The sequence below is a fragment of the Saccopteryx bilineata genome, chromosome 3, assembly GCF_036850765.1.
Source record: "Saccopteryx bilineata isolate mSacBil1 chromosome 3, mSacBil1_pri_phased_curated, whole genome shotgun sequence".
Taxonomy (NCBI): Eukaryota; Metazoa; Chordata; class Mammalia; order Chiroptera; family Emballonuridae; genus Saccopteryx; species Saccopteryx bilineata.
This window is the reverse complement of record NC_089492.1, coordinates 163,567,133-163,590,817: the sequence shown is the minus strand read 5'-3', so window position 1 is coordinate 163,590,817 and position 23,685 is coordinate 163,567,133. Positions and strand designations below refer to the sequence as shown.

Here is a 23,685-nt window from a genome sequence, read left to right as displayed (position 1 = left end):
TACCTTTAGATATCAACTGAAAGTATCCTCCCTCCAAGAAAGCCTTCCCTGATCACTTGTTCTCCAACCTGGTCAGGCCTCTTGTCACATTACACTCTTACTTGCTGCCTTATGATTTTATTGATTAATGCCTGTCTTTTTCCCACAAGGATACATATTGCTTAAGGGCAAGGACTATGTCTGTTTTGCTCACTATATTCTTCCTGAGTCTTAGTACAGTGCAAATCACTCAGTAGATATTTGTTGGTAGACTAAATCAAAGATGGATGGATGACAGATGGAAGACAAAGAAGAATATGTGACTTTTTCTAGCCTGGCCTGTTCTACCCTTCCCAGCTCCATTTCTTACATTCTTTGTCTTTACCTGTCATGATATCTCCATACATCTGGCATTCTGGTCACCTCAACCTGGTCATTATTATAAGATGATGCTGTGTTTATTACCTCTACAGCTGTTTATCTAAGATCAAAATCCCTTGCTATGTTACATCAATTAGTTGCTGGGAAGGTGATTCTAATGTTACAATGGGAAGGCTGGAATCTGTTTCAGGGAACAAGCAATAAGAAGAGGTTTGGGCTTGCAGAATCAAAGATGCTTAGGAAACATGATAGGTCTTTTCAAACACTTAAAGGAATATCATGAAGATAATTTGAATTTTTTTAAATTTATTCATTTTGAGAGGGGAGAGAGAGAGAGAGAAAGAGAGAGCAGGAGCAGGAAGTTTCAACTCCCATATGTGCCTTAGACCAGGCAAGTGCAGGGTATTGAACCGGCGACCTCAGCATTCCAGGTCAATGCTTTATCCACAGGTCAGGCTCATGAAGATAATTTAGTTCATCATCTGCAACATTAGAGACCAGAATCAGAAACAAGAAGTGCAAACTTGAGATGACGTCAGCATAATGGCGCGGTAGGAAGCGATACCGATAAATCTCCCCCAAAACTCAACAAGATCTTCAAACAGAAACAGAAAAACCTATCCTTGGAGCCTCCAGATGTTTCGCAATACACCTGAAGGTATGGTCGAGCGAAAAATTGGCTAAATATATAATCAAACCCTGAAGGAAATAGGGAGTAAGAAATGCTCTGCTTTCCTCACTAACCTTAACAGGGCGGCTTTCACTGGGAACTGAGAATATAGAAACTGAGGCTGGTAAAGGGGTGAATAGATCCAGGCCACGGCACAAACGGCCGAACCAGGCTGTAGCACGGAGATCCAAGCCGAGGAAAAACTGTGCCTATGGCAACCCAGTCAATACAAGCTAAGACTCGCGCCAAACCCAGACAAAGAAAGATAAGCAGGGCAGCCATTTTCCCCGATCTCCTGGTCAGCATGCGCAGATAGTGGGCGAGAGATTCCTCTGAGTGCCTCAGCAGTGGGTGCTCGTGTTATCCCACAGAGAGGCAGAGTCAGAGGCCTTTGTGTGGGCCAAAAGCGGAATCTCCAGGCCACCCCAGTGTCCTGAGGGAGCTGCGCACAGGAGGGAGTGAGAGCCAATTCCAACACTGCATCTTTTCCGTGCGGGAGGGGTTTCACTCAGAGTGTGAGGTGGCTGACCTGATATCCTGGTCGGAGTGCATGGAGAGTGGGCAAGAGATTCCTCCGAACACCTCAAGAGTGGGAGCCCGTGTTATCCCACAGAGGGGCAGAGTCAGGGGCCTTTGTGTGGGCCAAAAGTGAAATCTCGAGCTGCCCCAGTGCCCTGAGAAAGCCGCACACGGGGAGGGAGTGAGAGCCAATTCCAACGCTGCAACTTTTCCATGCAGGAGGGGTTTTCACTCAGAGGGTGAGACTTCTGGCCTGATATCCTGGTCTGTGCGTGCAGAGAGTGAGCGAGTTTCCTCCAAGCACCCCAGGAGTGGGTGCCCACCCATGTTACCGGACAGAGTGGCAGAGCCAGAGGTCTTTGAGTGGGTGGAAACCCCGCCTGATTATGCTAGCAGCTCTGACTCACTGAGCCTTACCCAGAGCCCTGTGCTGAGTGGGAATAGAGTGGGGAGTGGCCAGCTCTTTGAGCCTCTAACTATCCAGGCAGAGGCAGCAGCAACCCCATAGCTGGATTATCAGGCTACTAATTGAGGAAGGAAAGACTAGGAGAGAGGCTCCAGGAACACGGACTCTCTCACTGTCGGAGTCTATAAATGCTAATGAGCCTCGACTGCCAACCAGACTGAAGCACAATACATGACATCGCCATAGAGACTTCTCAACTACAAACCTCTACCTGAGCGTGCCAAAAAGGCAGAACCTGGGGTACAGAGTCACCGACCAGGAAGAGGGAGAGAAAAGAAAAAGCAAGAAGATAACCTCTCAAAATCAAGAATAATCCGCAGACTTTATAACCTATCCAATTTTATTATATTTGTTCGTTTCTTTCTCTTATCTTCATTCTTGATTTTTTTTTCCTTCTCCAATTTGGTTGTTTAACTCTCTGCCGGTCTTACTCTCTCTTCTCCTTGAACTACACTACCCATAAGTGTTACATCTTCCATTATCTTTTCTTTCCTCTTCCTTTCTTCTATGAGGGTTGCACTCCAAAACCCTTAACTCTCTCTCTCTCTCTCCTCTTTTTTCTTTTTCTTATTTTAGTGGTACCCTCTTTTTTTCTCTCTCTCTCTCTCTTTCTTTTCTCCCTCTATATTAGTTTCTTCCTTTCTCCTTTACGTCTCCCCTCATTCAAACCTCAATAATGAACAAATTATCTTATCTGGGACTCAAACTTATGTTTGTGGATTTTGGGGGTTTTTTACTTTACCTTTTTAACTCACTAGCACTGCTCCCATCCCTGGCTCTCCATTTTATCTAGTTCTTGTTCCACTAAATACAATAGTAATTTTTTAATTTATCTCCCCATTTTCCAGTTTCCCTCTTATTTCTCTCATCATAACTCTTAGTCAACCAACACCTAAAAGCAAATCATTTTATTCTTGACCCAAATTTTTTTCTTATTTGCTTTTTGTGGGTCCATACCCCCTTTTTTTCTGTTTTTTTTTGCCCCCTTATTACTTCTTCCCAATTCAGGCCCTCCAATACAGGCATTGTTTGTTCTATTTAGTACAATACAACTCACAGTTCACCACAAGATTTTCTCAAGAAAGAGGGGAGAGGAGAGGAAAGGAAAAAAGGAGGGGGGGAATAATTTCCTTTTTTTAAAAAAATTTTTATTTTATTTTTCTTTATTTTTTTAAAAACTCTTCGATTTTTTATTTTTATTTTTTTAACTTTTTATTCTTTATTAAATCTCATTAATACTATCAACAAAACCACCCTCAGATGCTATTAAGGGGAAAAAAATCGAATATCATGGATACAAAAGAAAGAGAGGTAACACAGATAGATGAGGAAAAATCTATGGAGAAAAAATTTAATATATTGGAAACCTTGGAGTTAAACAACAGAGAATTTAAAATAGAATTCCTAAAAATACTCAGAGATATACAAAAAACACAGAAAGGCAATTTAGGGAGCTCAGAAAACAACTCAATGAACACAAAGAATATATTTCCAAGGAAATTGAAACTATAAAAACAAATCAAACAGAGATGAAAAACTCAATACACGAGCTGAAAAATGAGGTAACAAGCTTAGCTAATAGACCAGGCCAGATAGAAGGTAAGATTAGTGAAATAGAAGACAAGCAACTTGAGGCGCAACAGAGAGAAGAAGAAAGAGACTCAAAAATTTTAAAAAATGAGATAGCCCTACAGGAATTATCTGACTCCATCAAAAAGAATAACATAAGAATAATAGGTATATCAGAGGGAGAAGAGAGAGAAAATGAAATGGAGAACATACTCAAACAAATAATAGATGGGAACTTCCCAAGCCTGTGGAAAGAACTAAAGCCCCAAATTCAAGAAGCAAACAGAACTCTGAGTTTTCTTAACCCCAACAAACCTACTCCAAGGCACATCATAATGAAATTGGCACAAACCAATGGCAAAGAAAAAATTCTCAAGGCAGCCAGGGAAAAGAAGAATACAACATATAAAGGAAAGCCCATCAGATTATCATCTGATTTTTCAACAGAAACTCTACAAGCTAGAAGAGAGTGGACCCCAATATTAAAAGTCCTGAAAGACAGGAACTTTCAGCCACGAATACTATACCCATCAAAGCTTTCCTTCAAATATGAAGGAGAAATAAAAACATTCACAGATACAGAAAAGATGAGGGAATTTATCATCACAAAACCCCCACTCCAGGACTTACTAAAGGGGGTTCTCCAATCAGATACAAAGAACAACAACAAAAAAAAAACAAAGCCATAAGTAAAAGCGCCAAGAAGAGCACAATAAAACCAAATTTAAACTGTGACAACAACAAAAAGAAAGGAGGGGGCGAGAGAATGGAGATTAACAGTAGCAAAGGACAATGGAGTGCAAAAGTACTCACAAAATAATGCACTACAATGAACAGGGTAGGACCCTTTTCATTACTTAATGGTAACCACCATTGAAAAAACCACCACAGAAGCACATGATTTAAAAAAGATAGCAACAGAGGAAAGATTTATGGAATACAACCAAATAAAAATAAAAGATAGAAAGATGAAAGAGAAGGATCAAACAAGAAACAAAACTAACAGAAAGCAATCTATAAAATGGCAATAGGGAACTCACAAGTGTCAATAATTACACTAAATGTAAATGGATTAAACTCACCAATAAAAAGGCACAGAGTAGCAGAATGGATTAAAAAAGAAAATCCAACTGTATGCTGCCTACAGGAAATTCATCTAAGTAACAAGGATAAAAACAAATTCAAAGTGAATGGCTGGAAAACAATACTCCAAGCAAATAACATCCAAAAAAAAGCAGGCATAGCAATACTCATATCTGATAATGCTGACTACAAGACAGCAAAAGTACTCAGAGACAAAAATGGCCATTTCATAATGGCTAAGGGGACACTGAATCAAGAAGACATAACAATTCTTAATATATATGCACCAAACCAAGGAGCACCAAAATAGATAAGACAGCTACTTATTGACCTTAAAACAAAAACTGACAAAAATACAATCATACTTGGAGACCTCAATACACCGCTGACGGCTCTAGATCGGTCATCCAAACAGAGAATCAACAAAGATATAGTGGCCTTAAACAAAACACTAGAGCACCTGGATATAATAAACATCTACAGGACATTTCATCCCAAAGTGACTGAGTATACATTTTTCTCCAGTGTACATGGATCATTCTCAAGAATTGACCATATGTTGGGCCACAAAAACAACATCAGCAAATGCAGAAAAATCGAACTTGTACCAAGCATATTTTCTGATTATAAAGCCTTGAAACTAGAATTCAACTGCAAAAAAGAGGAAAAAAATCCCACAAAAATGTGGAAACTAAACAACATACTTTAAAAAAATGAATGGGTCAAAGAAGAAATAAGTGCAGAGATCAAAAGATATATACAGACTAATGAAAATGACAATATGACATATCAGAATCTATGGGATGCAGCAAAAGCAATGATAAGAGGGAAGTTCATATCACTTCAAGCATATATGAACAAACAAGAGAGAGCCCAAATGAACCACTTAACTTCACACCTTAAGGAACTAGAAAAAGAAGAACAAAGACAACCCAAAACCAGCCGAAGAAAGGAGATAATAAAAATCAGAGCAGAAATAAATGAAATAGAGAACAGGGAAACTATAGAAAAAATTAGTAGAACAAGGAGCTGGTTCTTTGAAAAGATCAACAAAATTGACAAACCCTTGGCAAGACTTACCAAGGAAAAAAGAGAAAGAACTCATATAAACAAAATCCAAAATGAAAGAGGAGAAATCACCACGGACACCGTAGATATACAAAGAATTATTGTAGAATACTATGAAAAACTTTATGCCACTAAATTCAACAACCTAGAAGAAATGGATAAATTCCTAGAACAATACAACCTTCCTAGACTGAGTCAAGAAGAAGCAGAAAGCCTAAACAGACCTATTAGTAGAGAAGAAATAGAAAAAATCATTAAAAACCTCCCCAAACATAAAAGTCCAGGCCCAGATGGCTATACCAGCGAATTTTATCAAACATTCAAAGAAGACTTGGTTCCTATTCTACTGAAAGTCTTCCAAAAAATTGAAGAAGAAGCAATACTTCCAAACACATTTTATGAGGCCAACATAACCCTCATACCAGGCAAGGATGGCACAAAAAAGAAAACTACAGACCAATATTTCTAATGAATACAGATGCTAAAATACTAAACAAAATACTAGCAAATCAAATACAACAACATATTAAAACAACAATACATCATGATCAAGTGGGATTCATCCTAGAATCTCAAGGATGGTTCAACATATGTAAAACGGTTAACGTAATACACCATATCAACAAAACAAAGAACAAAAACCACATGATCTTATCAATAGATGCAGAAAAGGCTTTCGATAAAATACAACACAACTTTATGTTTAAGACTCTCAACAAAATGGGTATAGAAGGAAAATATCTCAACATGATAAAGGCCATATATGATAAATCATCAGCTAACATCATATTAAATGGCACAAAACTGAAGGCTTTCCCCCTTACATCAGGAACAAGACAGGGTTGTCCACTCTCTCCACTCTTATTTAATGTGGTACTAGAGGTTCTAGCCAGAGCAATCAGACAAGACAAAGAAATAAAAGGCATCCATATCGGAAAAGAAGAAGTAAAGGTATCACTTTTTGCAGATGATATGATTCTATACATCGAAAACCCCAAAGAATCCACAAAAAGACTACTAGAAACAATAAGCCAGTACAGTAAGGTCGCAGGATACAAAATTAACATACAGAAGTCAATAGCCTTTCTATATGCCAACAATGAAACATTTGAGAACAAACTCAAAAGAATAATCCCCTTCACGATTGCAACAACAACAAAAAAAATACCTAGGAATAAACATAACAAAGAATGTAAAGGACTTATATAATGAAAACTATAAACCATTGTTAAGGGAAATCAAAAAAGATATAATGAGATGGAAGAATATTCCGTGTTCTTGGTTAGGAAGAATAAATATAATCAAGATGACCATATTACCCAAAGCAATATACAAATTTAATGCAATTCCCATCAAAATTCCTATGACATTTTTAAATTACTTCTTCTATTTTTCTTTTTTTTTTTAAATTTTTTATTTATGCATTTTTTTAGAGAGGAGAAGGAGAGACAGAGAGAGAGAGAGAGAGAGAGAGAGAGAGGAGAGAGACAGAGAGATAGAAGGGGGGGAGGAGCTGGAAGCATCAACTCCCATATGTGCCTTGACCAGGCAAGCCCAGGGTTTCTAACCGGCGACCTCAGCATTTCCAGGTCGACACTTTATCCACTGCGCCACCACAGGTCAGGCCTCCAATGACATTTTTTAAAGAAATGGAACAAAAAATCATCAGATTTATATGGAACTATAAAAAACCCCGAATAGCCAAAGCAATCCTAAAGTAAAAGAATGAAGCTGGGGGCATTACAATACCTGACTTCAAACTATATAATAGGGCCACGACAATCAAAACAGCATGGTATTGGCAGAAAAATAGACACTCAGACCAATGGAACAGAATAGAAAACCCAGAAATAAAACCACATATATATAGTCAAATAATTTTTGATAAAGGGGCCAAGAACACACAATGGAGAAAAGAAAGCCTCTTCAATAAATGGTGCTGGGAAAACTGGAAAACCACATGCAAAAGAATGAAACTGGACTACAGTTTGTCCTCCTGTACTAAAATTAACTCAAAGTGGATCAAAGATCTAAACATAAGACCTGAAACAATTAAGTACATAGAAGAAGACATAGGTACTAAACTCATGGACCTGGGTTTTAAAGAGCATTTTATGAATTTGACTTCACAGGCAAGAGAAGTGAAGGCAAAAATTAATGAATGGCACTACATCAGACTAAGAAGTTTTTGCTCAGCAAGAGAAACTGATAACAAAATAAACAGACAGCCAACTAAATGGGAAATATTTTCAAACAACAGCTCAGATAAGGGCCTAATATCCAAAATATACAAAGAACTCATAAAAGTCAACAACAAACCAACAAACAATCCAATAAAAAAATGGAAAGAGGACATGAACAGACACTTCTCCCAGGAAGAAATACAAATGGCCAACAGATATATGAAAAGATGCTCATCTTCTTTAGTTATTAGAGAAATGCAAATCAAAACTGCAATGAGATACCACCTCACACCTGTTAGATTACCTATTATTAACAAGGTAATAGCAAATGTTGGAGAGGCTGTGTAGAAAAAGGAACCCTCATACACTGTTGGTGGGATGTAAAGTAGTACAACCATTATGGAAGAAAGTATGGTGGTTCCTCAAAAAACTGAAAATAGAACTACCTTATGACCCAGCAATCCCTCTACTGGGTATATACCCCCAAAACTCAGAAACATTGATATGCAAAGACACATGCCGCCCCATGTTCATTGCAGCATTGTTCACAGTGGCCAGGACATGGAAACAACCAAAAAGCCTATCAATAAATGACTGGATAAAGAAGATGTGGCACATATACACTATGGAATACTACTCAGCCATAAGAAATGATGACATCAGATCATTTAGAGCAAAATGGTGGGATCTTGATAACATTATACGAAGTGAAATAAGTAAATCAGAAAAAACCAGGAACTGCATTATTCCATACGTAGGTGGGACATAAAAGTGAGACTAAGAGACATTGATAAGAGTGTGGTGGTTACGCTGGGAGGGGGGAGAGGGAAAGGGAAATGGGGAGGGGGAGGGGCACAAAGAAAACTAGATAGAAGGTGACAGAGGACAATCTGACTTTGGGTGATGGGTATGCAACATAATTTAACTACAAGATAACCTGGACATGTTATCTTTGAATATATGTATATTAAAAAATAAAATTATATATATATAAAAAAAGAAGTGCAAACTTTAAGGGAGTGAATTTTGGCTCAATATAAAGAAATAAATTTATGATAAATCTATGTGGCAGAAAAGAAAGAGGCTACTTACCTCAAGTAAGCTCCCTATGACTAGGTGATATACAAACCAAAGTGAGAAGGCCACTTTGAGATGATTGGATTTGATGACCTCCAAGATTGTAACATCTGGTACATGCTTCCTGTGGAGTAATGTTTCTATTAAAGCAGCATCTGAATGGAACCTCTAAGAACGCTATAGGTGGTAATGGAGACCAATCAATAGCTTAAATCCTTAAGCCTTCACTTGTAAATTTCACAAAGAGTTTAGGTGGGATGGATCTCCCAATTCAAGTAAACTCTGCGGGCACAAACTACCATAGACATATTATGTCCCACAATGCCAGTCCCTTTTTTCTTTTTAACCTCACAAGGAACTTAGCTCTCATGCATTATGTGCAAAGGCTTCCAGGGATCTCAGCACTCTACCTTTTGTTAAGATCTTGGCTCCACCTAGTGGTGTGACTTGATGTTTTGCACACAATGGGTGCAGGACTGGGTCTAGAGTGGTGTTTCCCAACGTGGGGCCCACGCCCCACAGGGGGGCAATTTGATAGTTAAGGGGGGCAATTTGAAAATGGACTCCACACGACTTTAACTCTTTCGCCCCGGGCCATTTAAATGCAATGCTAGATATCGGTGCCAAATTTAACAAAAAATGCAATTCTTAAATAATTGCGGTAAATAATTATTAAGTATAATTTCGTTTGACGAGACCAAAATATCAACTGGGTGATTGGCGTCGTCAAGTAAACTTTATCCTTGGTTCACCGTGGAGCATGCCGTCTGCCGCAGGGAACCCCAGACATTTTAAAAACTCGCTAAACAATGCAGTTATTCTCACCTAATTGGCCCATCGCAACTTCTGTAGTGTTTCACATCATTCAGTTGATGTTAATTTGAAATAAGTGTCAATCAAAACTGTTGTAAAAGCTCGTTGATTTAATAAATAAACATATATATATAGTATAGATATAATTGGTAAGTATTTGATTTTATTTTTATCAATATTAAACTCTTTATTAAGTACTTCTTGCATTGGGGCTAGAAAGCACTAATATTTTATAAATATTATTGGGGCTATAATAGTGCATGCATGACAATATTAATTTTAGAAGCATAACTTTCCAGAAAATTTTGTCAAGTGGAAAAATATAGATACCTTTTGATTTGTGGTGGTAGTGTAGTAAATGTGTTATATACATTTAAATAAATATGAATTTTTAGTATACGTTTACTCTATGTCACATTGAATATATTTTAACACATATTTTAATATTAGTTTTTAATTGATCTTATTTTTATTTCTTATAGCCCATAGTAAAATGAGTGGTGCAAGCAAGAAAAAAACTCGTCAATATTCGGAGGAATATTTAAAATTTGGGTTCATACCCACTGTTCATGATGGGCGGATTCCTTTTTGTATTTTATGCCAGCAATGCTTGACCAACGAATTAATGAAATGAGGTCGTCTTGAGGCGCATTTGAAGGCGAAACATAGTGCTCATATTAATTCAGATTTGAGTTACTTTAAAACTTTAAAGAAAAATTTTGAAAAAAGAACAACATTAAAGTCTCTATTTACTGCTCATACTTCAACTAATAATCGTGTTCTTGAGGCTAGTTATCAAATTTCTTTATTCATCGCTAAAACTGGAGAAAATCACACTATAGGAGAGAATTTAATAAAACTGTCAATATCAGCATTTCTTAAAATGGTTCTTGAAAAAGATGACAAAGATGTAAAAGCTATGCCACTCAGTGACAATACTGTTAGCAGAAGAATAGACAAAATGAGTGAGGATATTGAAAAACAACTTATTGAAAAGCTGAAAACAAGAAAATTCTCCTTGCAAATGGATGAATCAACTTTGAGAGACAGTGAGGCAGTATTGATAACTTACGTAAGATATATTGATAAAGGACATTTTGCTGAAGAAGTGTTGTTCTGTAAAAGATTAGAAAGCACCACTACCTCCAAAGATATATATAATAAGCTAAAAAACTACTTAGATGTCAATGATATACCAATAAAAAATATAACATCTTGTGCTGCAGATGGTGCTCCCAATATTATGGGCAAGAAAAATGGCTGCTTAAAATTGATGAAAGATGCGAATCCAGAACTTATTCTTGTGCATTGTGTTATTCATAGGGAAAACTTGGTAGCTAAAAACATCTCGCCTGTTCTGAATGAGGTATTACATACAGTAATAAAGTGTGTTAATGCTATTAAAGCTAGTGCCAAATGTGAGCATCTTTTCAAGCTATTTTGTGAAGAACAAAATGAAGACCATGTGAGACTTTTACTTCATACTGAAGTAAGATGGCTATCTAAAGGAAACTGTTTGAAAAGATTTATGGAACTGTTTGATACTCTTAGTGATTTTTTAAGTGACAAACCTGAAATGAAGTATCTGTTAACAATAGATGGTAAAGCATTTGTGAGTTATTTAGCCGATATCTTTGAAAAACTAAATATATTAAATAATCAACTTCAAGGAACAAATAAAACTCTTGTCGATGCAAAAGCAAAGATATTTGGTTTCATTACCAATATTGAGTTATGTCAGAAACATATTAACAACAAAAACTTTAAATAGTTTCATTGGCTCCAAAAATGTGAAGTAACTGATACCGCTTTACTTGTTATTGTCAATCATTTGAATATTCTATCGGCTGATTTAAAAGAAAGATTTTCTGATTTAAAACAAATTGATTTCCCAACATGGATGATGCAGCCAATGTTAGTGGATTTGTCTGATATATCAAATATGCAGTATCAAGAAGAACTCGCAGAATTGCAAAATGATGAGTCAGTTAAAGCTTTATTTAATATCAAAGGAGCGATGGCATGGCTTTGTGAGGAAACAGAAATCAAATACCCAAATTCAACCAAATGTGCAAGAAAACTATTGCTACCGTTTCCATCTTCATTTTTAGCTGAATGTGGATTTAGTGCTGTAAATGATTTACTGGTAAAAAAAAGAAATCGGCTGCATATAACACAATGTGGAGACTTGAGATGAAAGCTAACCAAATTGGAACCTAATATAAAATCTCTGTGCAGCAAGCATCAAGCGCAAGGATCACACTAAATTAAAATAATAAATTAATATAGAAAAATCTGTATTAAAATTATTTGGAATTTAAATTTCTGTTTTTCATTATATGTTTTGAAATTTTACTTACTGTGTTTTGTTAACAATTTCATAGTGATTTCTTCCTAGAACCTATCATTTATGTTTATTAAGTGAACAAATCAATTTTTTAATGTTAAAAATTATGTACGTTACATAGGGGGAGACATAAAAATTTTAGAAAGGTTAAAGTGGGGCATGGCACAAAAAAGGTTGGGAAACATTGGTCTAGAGTAAGTGGGTATAGGTGAGGTTTCTGTCATTTGTTTCTAAGCTCCTTGACTTGACTCCTGACTCCACTCTTTCCCTATTGACTGGGAGTTGGCTGACTTGAGTTGGTGATGATACCAATCCACTTTGCACCATAAAGAGTTCTGGCCTCATGATGGCTATATTAACCTACATTGTATCAGCAAGGAAGTGATATATGGGTTCTCAAACTGTGCATCAAGTAGTCCAAGGGATTTCAAAGAGTCAGTATGGGGAGTGAAGTAAGACAAGCTGAGCTGATAGGGCTCCACCTCCCTCCACCCACCTTCTTATGCTCACCTTCCCATAAACTCTAACACTGTGTCCCTGCTACATTTTCTTTCTTATAGATTTGTATGAAGTTTATAAAAGTAAAGTTTATGCTGTTAAAAATAATATGAAAGACTATAATATCTTCCATTTCCCCTCATTTTAGAGTAAATTAAGACCAATAGTTCCTTGACTTGCCCAAGTTGACAAAGCTGGCTGTTGAACTGTGAATCACACCTGGAGGGGCATGTTGAGCTCTTCCAGGGTGCAGTGTCCACTCAGGGCAGCCAATGGTCAGGCTGCAGCCTCGTTCCAGAGATTCCAGCCTTGTTCTTTCTTTACATGTGGATAAATATAATTGTAGTGATCCCAGATGTCACATTGTGCATCATAGCCTTACTCTAATAAAGGAGTTAGTTTTAAAAATAGGGCAACTGACTCCTAGAGAAATCAAATGATTTATCAAAAATACATGATTTGTCCATCAGTGACCAACAAAGAGAAACACCAGCTACTCTCTTCCCTCTTAGCCTCCATGCTCAGTTTAGGGTTCTTTGCTTAAGACACTACTATTCCAGGAATGAGTGAATGAATGAACGAATGAACGAATGAACAGTGAACACTTGAAGAAAAGTAAACATTTGACAATTGATTCTGTTTCAGTTGAACTAAAAGCACAGACAGCTATTAATCCAACTGTCTTAATTAAATGATTATGTTATTTATTTGGTTGCTTGTCTTCCTACTGGAATGTAAGTGTCTTGAGGGCAGGGACTGTCTGTCTTGTTTTTTGTTGCATTTCAAAATCTAGCTCATTGTGGAGCACAAAACAATATACTTGATTGTTAATTGAGTAAAAAAAATATTTCTCTGCCAGCAGCCTTGACCCTTAAAAGTACCTAATTATGCCTCTCAGTTATTTATAATCAACATTCCTCTCAGCAGCTAGCTAGACCAAATATAGCTTAGGCTCAAAAGTTTTAAGATGAACTTTTGAGGAGAATGATCACAATGATGACAAGGACAGTAACTTCCATATAAGACAGCTGGCTTCCTGTGCTATTACAAAACAGATGAAGCTAATGTGTTATCTATCTAATTTTAAAATTTGTATTAGAGTAAAGAATTTAGGAAATGTTGAGGCAGGTATATATAATAGGCTATGTGGGGTTTTGCTTCTCAGCAATAGAGGGCATTATTGTTATTGTTACAGCGTAACCGTTTAAGATATGAATGGATAACAGGAAATAGGAAGTAGTTGTTTGAAGCCAGTACTCTACAATTGCTTTATTAATTGATGATTGTTAACTCCAATAATGGAATGTTTTTCTATTTAATAATAAACTGTTAACAATTGTCTTTGGGTTTCGGTCCTGTTACCCAGGAGGTTCCTAGTCTAAGTACATTGAGCCAAATGTAACACAGATTTCTGGAACGAGTGTCCAAATCTGCAACTCACTTGTCATTAGTCACAGAAAAGCAGGTCTATAGAAGGTGATAACAGTTATTAAAATGAATAATGTAGTGTAAATGTGTATTTGATTTATTCATTTATTGAAAATTAATAGTGAATTAGTAACTGAAAGGGGGTATGGCATACAAAGTTCCTGCCTAGTGAGCGATAATTCTCTGATTACATACGAAATAAGCAGATTTCATGGTTCTCTGGGGGCATTGGGATCACATAGTTCAAGAAGACCACACAGAAATATCTTCTAGCCATCAGTATGACTCCTTAAAAAGAGGTACTATTCTTTCTGTACCATGATCATATGAGGTTAAGAATTTAGAAAGCCATGCCTAAGATTTGCAGAAGGATTTCAGACAAGTAGATTCTCAAATCCAGTATCTACCACTACTTAGATAAATGTAGCCCCTAAGTTATCCACAAAGAACTGATAAAATTGTAATATATAGTTTACACACAAATCAAATACCATTGGGTTGTGGCTCAGTTCGATCTGTGTCAATCTAGCCTACTTTACAATTTAAGCTCCTGATTAAGAAGTCATGTACTTTTTTTTTTTTTTTTTCTGAAGCCGGAAATGGGGAGAGACAGTCAGACAGACTCCCGCAGGCGCCCGACCGGGATCCACCTGGCACACCCACCAGGGGGCGACGCTCTGCCCACCAGGGGGCGATGCTCTGCCCCTCTGGGGTGTCGCTCTGTTGCGACCAGAGCCACTCTAGCGCCTGGGACAGAGGCTGAGGAGCCATCCCCAGCGCCTGGGCCATCTTTGCTCCAATGGAGCGTCGGCTGCCGGAGGGGAAGAGACAGAGAGGAAGGAGAGGGGGAGGGGTGGAGAAGCAGATGGGCGCTTCTCCTGTGTGCCCTGGCCGGAAATCGAACCCAAGACTTCTGCATGCCAGGCTGACGCTCCACCACTGAGCCAACCGGCCAGGGCCAAGTCATGTACTTTTAACACATGCTTTTATTAGGATTATGATGCATTGACAACTGTATTCACCTGGATTTTTACTTGGTTTGGTGTTAAATACCACTGAAACAACAGAAAATCTGTACTGGTAAGCTGGGATGGTACCTCATTTTAAATACCAGAGAAAAAACTGTATGGACTCTTTAAATATTGATGCTTTTTCAAATCAGTTATACTGGACAGAGAAAAAAAGAGAGAGAAGGAGGGATGGTGGGAAGGAGGGAGAGAGAAAGGAAGAGAGAGAGAGAGAGATCTTCTAATGCTCATGCCAATTCTTAGAGTTATATGTTTCAAAGTAACATATTTGTCCCCTTCTTAGCAACTTGTCTTAGGCACTTTCTCATGGGTATTATGAAATCTAGAGCTACACAAATCTTATCCTATTGTGCAGCACACAGAGGAAGGGTCACACGTGGCTGTGCAACATCTAACTGCCTAGTTGCTCCTACAATTGGAGATGAGGCTTCTGGCTAATTTCAAGCTGGTCGTTCTACCTGATTCTTCTTTGGAAACCAGAAGACAAATCAGTCCCATTGCTCACATTGTATCTGAGTCCTCTGACTAAATGTTCCAAAGGCAGACCCCTGTTGGATATGGATTGTTGGCTTGAGTGCCATATTTCCCCATGTATAAGATGTACATTTTTTTGAAAAATTTGGGGTCTAAAAACTGGGTGCATCTTATACAGTGGTTATGGCATTTCAAATGCCATAGATGGAATGAGGATGAGGCAATATATGAAGACAGTGATTAGTCATCAGACACAGATGAGGACAAGCTAATGGATGGGAGTTTTGACAGTGATGAGGAGTTGTATGAATTTTATGATGAATAAAACTTGAGTTCAATAACTTTATGTAATACTTTTTTTTTTCAAATTTTGGGCCCCAAAATTAAGGTGCATCTTATACAAGGGAGTGTCTTGTACATGGAGAAATATGGTAGCTTTAATCAGGATGAGAACTGAACTATCCTCCCCAAGGAGAGCTGAATGCAAGTGCTTGGGGCTGGGAAAAGGTTCTACTTCTACACTGGTGTTGGAAAACCTTGTCTTATGCTATACTCTGCAGAGATATACAGCTTTATGGAAAGATGAGAATGAAAAAGAGAGGCATAATGGTTAAGTGAAAATACAAAAAAAAAGAGAAGTAAGGAGAGAGAGAAAGAGAGGCCAAAAATTAGAGTGAGAGACTGGGGACAGTAAAGGGTCATATTTTCCAAGAAACGCAGCTATGTAACCCTAATATAGCCTAGCAATTTGGAGTCACTATATAAGCAAGTCCTATAGTCTCTAAGACCACAGAACTAACTAGCAATGAAATATATCTATCTTTCTTTAATATCATCCATCATAGTAGCCAAATATCAATGTCCTTATCTATGAAATAGGAATTATATTGTCTCCCTTGCTGGGATATTAGATGGGTTAAACTATATAATATATGTGAATTGTGAAGTACTCCATATATACTCTACAAGTATTATGTGATCAAACATGACTTCAAAAATATTCTGTTTTTAAGAACTAGATTATGATGTTAAACAAGTTTAAACTTAACTGTGCACTTTCAGTAGATGAAAAGTGGCAAGCTGCACATAGAGCTGAGAAATCTTGGTTCTCTGGGGGCATTGGGATCACTTAGTTCAAGAAGACCACACAGAAATATCATCCAACCATCACTGTGACTCATTAAAAAGAGGTACTATTCTTTCTGTACCATGATCATATGAGGTTAAGAATTTAGAGCAATAGGAACAAACTGTGATCAATCAGCAATGTCTGTAATGGGCATGAGAAGGATGAGAGACAACAGGCATACTTACTATAGATCAGTGGTCCCCAACTGTTTTTGGGCCATGGACCGGTTTAATGTCAGAAAATATTTTCACGGACTGGCCTTCAGGGTGGGACTGATAAATATATCATGTGACTGAGACAAGTGTCGAGTGAGTATTGGATGTAACAGTGGAAATCTGGTCATTAAAAAAAAATAAAACATCGTTCAGACTTAAATATAAATAAAATGGAAATAATGTAAGTTATTTATTCTTTCTCTGTGGACCAGTACCAAATGGCCCACAGACTGGTACCAGTCTGCGGTCCTGGGGTTGGGGACCACTGGTATAGATGGCAAAATGGCTAATGTGAAATTCAACCCATGCTACAACTGAAATTTCCATTTTATAGTGAACAAGTCTATAATATTATGACATACACACAGGCACGCACACACATATTCTTTTTTTTTGTGACAGAGGCAAAGAGAGAGACAGAGAGACAGGAAGGGAGAGAGATGAAAAGCATCAATTTTTTGTTGCAGCACCTTAGTTGTTCATTTATTGCTTTCTCATATGTACCTTGATGGGGGGTTAGGGGGCTACAGCAGAGCGAGTAACCCCTTGCTCAAGCCAGCGACCTTGGGCTTAAGCTGGTGAGCCTTGCTCAAACCAAGTGAGCCTGCACTCAACCTGGAACCTTAAGGTTTCGAACCTGGGTCATCTATGTCCCAGTTCGATGCTCCATCCACTGTGCCACCACCTTGTCAAGCCATATATATATATAACTATATATATATATATATATATATATAAATATAAATATATATATATATAACTAGCTGTACCTGACCACGTGTTGCTGTGACTCAGTCTGGTTAAATAGAAAAGAAAGAAAAGAGAAAGTGCACATTTTTAATATGTTTAATTTCACAATGCTTGTGAGTATACAATATTTTTTGTTGTTCCATTGTCTGTGCAGATATAGAGATTGTCTGGTTTGCCAACTCTAGAACACACAACATACATATAATTGTCCATGTGAGAAGCAATCCATGTCTAGATCTAAACCGCACATTTCTAAAGATTAGCCCTGAGCTTTGTTGATGGTGATTGCAAACGCCAATTGAATTGGGAACTCCAATCTCTTAAATTGAAATGGCATATCCATTGGAATCATAGGAATGTGAGGAATGAGGACATCTTCACCTTTGAAAGGTCCCGTCAAGATTGTTGCTTCTACGACATTCGTTGCTCGTTAATTTTTTTACTGCAAGCTGCGTGCCATTGCAAAGCTTTGGCTGGTTGATGTTTTGCAACATGATAATTGGCACGCTGATTTTCAATTGCAGTACATGCGGTGGCATCCCTGGTAGATCAAGTGAATTCAAAAATTCTGTTGGATAATTAACCACTTCATCTGCTTCCACAACAGTGTTGACGGACTTGTATGCGACTGCCTTGCCTTGAATGCTAGACTGAATAATATTGTTAAGTTTGTAGACATCTTTGTTCTTGGCCACAAGAATAGCTCGTTTACTCAGCCAATCATGATTCTTATAATTGGTTTGAATATTGGGAAATACTTTTTCAACCAATTCTTCTTTTGACGTCACTAAATTGCAGAAGTTATGAGGCAATGAAATTCGTCCTAAGGTCTGATCAACCAGCATTTTTCTCTTCCCAATTTGCAGCAATTGACATGAGAATATCTCAGCTGATTGATCGTTTTGCAGCTAGACATGCATATTTATAGTTAATTTTAACATCTTTACATATTGCCACAAAGTAGAGTATTTCAGGCAAGCATTTATTTCATTGCCTGAAATCTCCTGCAAGCAATATTAATGCATTCCCAAATGACCTGATGTTTCTATGCAAATCTCTCAATGATTGATCAAGAGCCTCGAGTGATTTTTTGTGCGCCATTGTGCATTCATCCCAAACAATAAGTTTGCATTTCTGAAATACTTTTCCCATGCCGGATGCTTTGGAAATGTTGCACATGGAAGTTTCAATGAATTGCATGTTTAATGGCAATTTCAAAGCAGAATGAGCTGTTCTTCCACCTGGTAGTAATGTCGCAGCTATTCCAGACAACGCAAGAGCTAAAGCTATGTCATTTTGGGATCGAATTGCTACCAGAATCAATCTAACTAGGAATGTTTTACCAGTTCCTCCTGGCACATCTAAGAAGAAGATTTCTCCAACCCCATTATTGACAGTTTGCATTATTTGATCGTAAATGCCTTTTTGCTCAAGCATTAGCTTAGGAATATTTGATTGCACATACGACAAAAGATTACCCGTGTTGTAATTTTGTTCACGATGCAATTCCACATTGAACGAAGCAGCAGCAGATTGATTCAGTGAGGGCATTGCCAATTGATTGAGAACTTTGTTCATGATTTGTAAGCACAAATCTTCAATCATTATCAATGCTTTGTTGTAGATTTCTGCTGTGAAATTCATGTTCATATTTGAATTTTCCTTGCATATTCAATGGAAAATATCTTCAGCCATGTGCGATTTATATTTCTCCCATAACATTGAAATGGAATCGTAAAATATTTAGGATAGTGTGTGTTGCTTTTACGTCCAACAGATGGCACTGTTTTTCAAAAAGAGCATGTTTTTACCTGTCGCAGGTGTGACATCTATATAATAGTAGGTATATAAAAGCATAAAAACATGTGCATATTTGAATGCAACACTGTGTCAAAATTTCAAAGCAATTGGTGAAGAACTTTCAGAGATTTAAGATTTTGAATAAACATTTACATTTATACACACACACACACACACACACACACACTTAATTATTTTTTCAACAGGCCAAAATGTTAAAGATTATGACTATTGCAGATATCTTTCTAAAGGGCTCCTAGAATGAGCATTTCTCTATGAACTGTATATAATAAGCTGTAAATTCCTTCCCTTCAGTACTGTGTTTATGATGATACATATCATAATTTAATCATAGTTCAAGCATATATTTGATGATTCTATCTCAACATTAAAATCATTCACATACAAGTCAATGTTTATGAAAGAAAATGTGTTAGACATAATTTTACTTTCTTCATCGTATTTTACTCCTATGAAATACTCCTGATAACTACCTCCTCCTCCCTGACTTCACAATTTCTCTGCCTCTCTGGAGCAAGTTCTTGTGAGTAAAAAAGGACCCTGAGATCATTCCTATTAGAATGGCAAGTGGTGGCAAACCCCAGATGGGGGCTACCCGGTGGATCTTGTCCAAGATTCATGCGGGAATCTGTCTCTCTATCTCCCCTCTTCTCACTTAAAAAACCCTACCCAACTTACAGAACCTTAAGGCCTTCTGGAAAGGGAATTCCAACTTGGATGAATATGAAGTCCAAAAGATGAACACTGTAATGCAAGGTGAGACAAATGGTGTGGTTAAAAAAAGTGAGGGCCCTGGCTAGTTGTTTCAGTGGATAAAGCATCAGCTTGGCATGCAGATGTCCCAGGCTCAGTCCCTGACAAGGTATACATGAGAAGCAGCCATCTGCCTGATCTGTGGTGACACAGTGGATAAAGCATCAACCTGGCACGCTGAAGTTGCTGGTCTGAAACCCTGGGCTTGCTGGTCAAGGTGCATATAGGAATTGATGCTTCCTGCTCCTCCTCCTTCTCTCTCTCTCTCTCCTCTCTAAAAAATGAATTAGGGAAAAAAAGAGAAGTGACCATATACTTCTCTTCTCCTCCCTTTCCCCCTTCTCTCTCTCTTCTCCTCTTGCAGACAGTGGCTCAACTGGTTAGGCTTTGGCCCCGGGCGCTGAGAACAGCTCGGTTGGTCCGAGCATTGGCGCCAGATGGGGGTTGCCAGGTGGATCTTGGTCAGGGTGCAAGAGGGAGTCTGTCTCTCTATCTCCCCTCCTCTCACTTAAAAAGAAAAAAGAGTACTATACCAAAATCCTACCCAAATAACAGAGCCTTAAACTCTGAGAAGCTTAAACTCTTAGAACTTCCTTCACCAAAACTATTTATTAATCTCTTGAATTCTCTACCTGTCAGCAAATCTTATTTCCTACTTTCGTATTTCTTACTCTCTGAGCTCATTAAAGGACCTGTCTCATGACCTTTGAATCACACTTAACACTTGGGACAGTTTGCAGATCCTTCAATAAACATTTGTTGAATGAGAAAGCAAATCCATTAACATCTGCCAAGAAAAGCACATTGAGCACCTAGGTGCTGTGCAAATCACTGGGCTGGAATGATGAATAAGACTTTTAAGATCTCTGCCCTCAGAAAGCATACAGTCTAATGGGTAAGGAAGCCCACGAACTCAACAGGCAAATGCTGAAACATGACGTATACTTAGATGTGTTGAAATGACTGTGGAAAAGAATCAAAGTCATGCAGAAAGCCTGCCAAGTCTCTTGGGCTTCAACATTAAATTTCCCTTACTGAATTTAGAGCAAGAACAACAAATTCAAATGTTTGCGGGAGCCAGGTAGGTAATATCAACAAAAGAACAGAGAGCAGTGGGGACCATATAGACCTGGAGAGTACACACCACCTCCAGGGTGCAGGAGCTCTTCAGCTCCAGTCAGCTGTGGTCATGCAGGCATGAATGCTGGTCCAGTGTTGCCACATCTAATTTTTTCCGAAGAAGCAAGCAATTTGGATTTTCATGTAAAATCTCCTGATTTGTAAATGCTGACAACCAATTTTCACTTTCAGTGGCTCAGATCTGGCTTGAGAGCTACCAGTTTGCCTCCTGTGCATTGGGGCTTCCAGAGAAGGGGTGCTCCTCAGAAAGACCCTGGGCACCAGGCCCCCTGGTTGAAGCCAGGGCCCGGGCCATCATCTGCCTGCCTCTCAGCTCCCTCTCCCATCTCTATGTCCTCTTCACACCAATTTCAGCAAGTGTCAAGGTTCTTAAACCTGGTGGGGGAAGAGTTGACATCTACAGCCTGCGGGGAAATGGGGTGGCCTTGAGAAAATCCAGACATCCAGGGCCCCTGGGAGGTGCAGATGTGGGTGGTGGAAGAGACCAATGGGGAACTCTCTTGAGGTTTGCATGGTGGACAATGCTCTCCTTTAAAAAACATTAACCCAGGTCAGATTAACAAGTCAACACTGAAACTGTATCCAAGCAAGACTCCCTAATTGTGGGGAGAAAGCAGAGCCGGGGCCTGAGGAAAGAGTCCAGAGGACAAGATGGACTCCAAAGCCTTCCCCCTCTACCCGTTGGCTGGCTCAGGGCATATTTGATAAGGTGAAGGGAAATTGCAAAATTAGAACTGGCAACTTATACAGAGAGGCCCAGTGCAAGGCCGCAGGCCTGAGGCGGGCTAAGAACGTTGAGGAATTGTGGGGGAAAGCGGACTTGGCAGCCTGACTTCCTGTGGCTGTATCCAAGGCTAATTAGTTTGCAGTGTTCTGTGTGTGCCTGAATGGAAATGATCCCAGCACTGAGAGGCACGGGGTGAGGAAATCAAAAACATATGCACCGAGAAGGAAAGGGGAAGGGACGGGTGTGGGGGACAGCCGAGGGGGGGAGGCCTGTCCTTTCGGCTACATTTTTCTTTCTTTCTTTTTTTTTTTTTTCAGGAGAGGGCTCTTATCATTCTGTTTCATGACCAGTAAATCACCACCACAGCCCTGTCTGTCACACCACCCATCTGAGGCAGAACTCATTAAACATCAAAAGACGTTCCATCAGTTCTGCTTAGTTAGAAGTCTGACTTACTAGAGGTCTAACCAGGGAGGAGTTTGCATGTTTTTAATAATAGCTTAAGGAACTTCTTAACACCCCATAAATTACTTAATGCAACAAACTCTTCCTGTAGCCCAGCCAGCATCTGAAAGTTGCCAAACCCAGCCAGACTTACTTACCCCCATGGCAATGGCTTTTTGGTGGTCACATTCCAGAGGGCAGAGTGTTCACTCATGTTTTAATCCGCAATTCTGAGATCATTATTCAAAGTGAGTTGGGTATGGGAATGAGACTGGCTGGGTATGTCTTCCCTGAACTGTGCGGCTCAGAATTCCTTTGTCTTTGTGTTTCTGACTCACTGTCTAAAAAGGGAACCTGGAAGTGGAGTCACGTTGTCAGGCGCCTCACACCAACAGGAAATGGTTGAGTTGAGAGATGGATTAATAACAAGGGGCAATAAAACCAGAACTCTGCCCCAACCTTGAGGGTACATGCTTGACAGATATTTAAATCAATAAATATTTATTGAGTGCCTACTCTGGGTTAGATCTGAGACAGACAAAAATAAATTTAGACAGTTTGACTCCCCTAAAAGAGTCCACAGTGTTACAGACACGCATAACCATTTTGAGGCCTTAAGAAAAAAAAAAAAAAAAAAAAAAAAAAAAAAGGAGAATGACTTTCCCCCACCAACACCTTTTAGAAGTTTGATGAGTGTTGGGTGTATTTTGTTGTCACTGTTATTTGCCAGCTAACTTCCTGTGTGTCCCAGACCTGGGAGGGACTCAGCTGAGTAAAGCCATGACATCTGCTCAAGAGAAACTTCAAAGAGGTATAAATTTGAACATCAGTCTTCTCTAAGAAAATACAGGATCAAAAATTCAACCTATGCCTCCTGACTCCATTTTATTTTCTACCCACTTGACAAGGACATGGAAAACATTTCTAAGCGCATATCTAAGCATTATTCCCTCTAAAGAACAATTTATCTGTCATGAGGCTAATATTGAGACAAAAATCAATAGGGATGAATATCATGCTATTAATTCATTGTTTATGCCTTGCTTGCATTGTGTCAGGAACTGAGCCATGTTGGCAAAGATTATTAGAACACAATGCTTCCCCTTGGAGAACCCTCCTGCTG

The 23,685-nt window shown here is 38.5% G+C and overlaps 1 long non-coding RNA gene across 1 annotated transcript; it reads right to left on the bottom strand.

Moving 5' to 3' along the window:
- Positions 1 to 646: 646 nt before the first annotated feature.
- On the bottom strand, positions 647 to 22,858 carry LOC136328910 (uncharacterized). The gene is made up of 3 exons (XR_010730109.1): positions 22,721 to 22,858; positions 9,011 to 9,119; positions 647 to 842 (listed from the first exon to the last, which is right to left on the bottom strand). It is a non-coding gene; the product is annotated as an uncharacterized lncRNA (long non-coding RNA).
- Positions 22,859 to 23,685: the final 827 nt, after the last annotated feature.